This window comes from Haliaeetus leucocephalus, unplaced genomic scaffold (genome assembly GCF_000737465.1).
Source record: "Haliaeetus leucocephalus isolate CR32 unplaced genomic scaffold, Haliaeetus_leucocephalus-4.0 Scaffold417, whole genome shotgun sequence".
Lineage (NCBI taxonomy): Eukaryota > Metazoa > Chordata > Aves > Accipitriformes > Accipitridae > Haliaeetus > Haliaeetus leucocephalus.
In genome coordinates, this window is record NW_010972853.1 from 1,091,951 (window position 1) to 1,093,828 (window position 1,878).

Here is a 1,878-nt window from a genome sequence, read left to right on the forward strand (position 1 = left end):
GGCGGCGGGGGAAGGAAGAAGGGGGAGAAGGGGAAAGGGAAGGGCCGCGTTAACCGGCAGCTGCCGCTTCCGACTTACGAGCCGCAGCAAAGCAGCGGGAGCCCCACCGCGACCGGCAGGCGCGGTTGCTGGAGGCCTGGGGGAACGCCGCAAACCCCCTCCCCTTCCCTGCCCGCTGCACCGACACGTGGCGCTCGGTCTCGGGCCGGCACCTGGGAGCAACGGCGGTGAACGGAGCGGGGGCTCCTCCCGCCTTCTGCTGCGCTTCTCCCGCAGCGGCGGCGGCTCCGCAGCAGCAGGGGAGAACGCTGCTGCGACATCGAAGCCGTTCCCTTGCGTTTCCAACCCCAGGTCGAGGGGCTCATCTCACAGCGAGGTGCCCGTTGCCTTTGCTGTGGCCGTGAATCCTGCCAGAACTTGGGCAGGGGAGAGGCTCGGCCACGGGCAAGTCGCTGTGAATATACCACAGACCCGTCCCATGCCCTGTCTCTCCGGCTGCCCTCCCAGCCCAACCCTGCTGGTGTGGCAGGCCTGTGGAAACCCAAGCCACACCTGGCCCCGTCCTCCAGTGCGGGGACAGGTTGTTGGCTGGAAGGTCCAAGGCCGAGCGGCTGCTGGCGGAGGAGAGCACGCTCACGGGGCTTTGGTGCACGCAGGCGCAAGGGAAGTTCTGCTCCTTCTTGCTGCCTCCTCTCCCTTCGTCTGCTATTTACGGCCTCTCCCAAGACAACGCTTCACTTCTGTATCCAACAGTGCGCGCAGGGAATCAGGAAGGATCTCTCTCTTTGCTTTCCTTTGTCTTCCTTGAATTAACACTTACCTTCTATAGATCTGCTACATTATTCTTATCTTACTGTGGAGAGTGAGGTGTTCTGCCTCTTATATGGGGGAAGCATACACGGCTGTACTGGAAAGGGGGAGGGAAGTTTACTTTTCCTATTTTTCTGCAATATCACAACGATCGTTCATAGTAAAAGCCCAAAATAGGCTAGAGAAATGGCTTAGCACCACTTGATTGGGTATAGGAGATGAACACGGTACATGACAAAACATTCCCTATAAATACTCCCCTTGGAAGCACTTCAAAAAGCAGGAAAAAACTACATGGTCACCCAGAAAACATGCCTGAAGGCAGGAAGGAAGAGACTGGAAGCTAGAGCTGCACACAAACCTGCCGATTCACACAGCTGCTCTTTTTGTGAAATCTTGGACACAGGCCAGTATTTTCACTCTGTCCCTTCCACCTTTGCTTTTTGCTCTGGTTTGGCCTGTTGGTGCAGCTCTCCTGGACCTGGAGGAAAAGTTCGGAAACCCACGCACCTCTGAAAGATAAGAGCTGTGAGGAGGCAGCCACACTGCTCCCTCTACTCATGGCATTAACGTACACAGAAAGGTGCAACTCCTGGCAAATCCTCACTAAAATGGCCTCTCACTGGGGGCTGGTTCATATTTTGGGGTTCAACCAGTTAAAGGTTTTAAATATTTAGCAAGTACTTCTTAATTTCTGTGCTATGCTTTGTTTCCTTAATTCTCATTCATACAGATTTCTTTTTATAACTGTATCAAGCCATAATAAAAAATACAACGCTCTTCCTTTGGGACCTCAGATACACTAATGTGACTGTGCTTGGTTTTTTGTTTATCGTGGAATCACAGAAATCAGCATTTACAGCCTATCTTATATATCCAAAGTATCGCACAGACATTAACTAATGCCTTTTACATCAGATTTACCACACTGCATCAGACCACCGATTCGTCTAATCCAATATTCTGTTTCCAGCGTTAGCCAACAGCCGATGCTTCAGAGGAAGTAAATGCCACCAACTGCCCCTAAAATAGGTACTTCCCTCTTCACAGCCCAGTGCTTGTGACCTA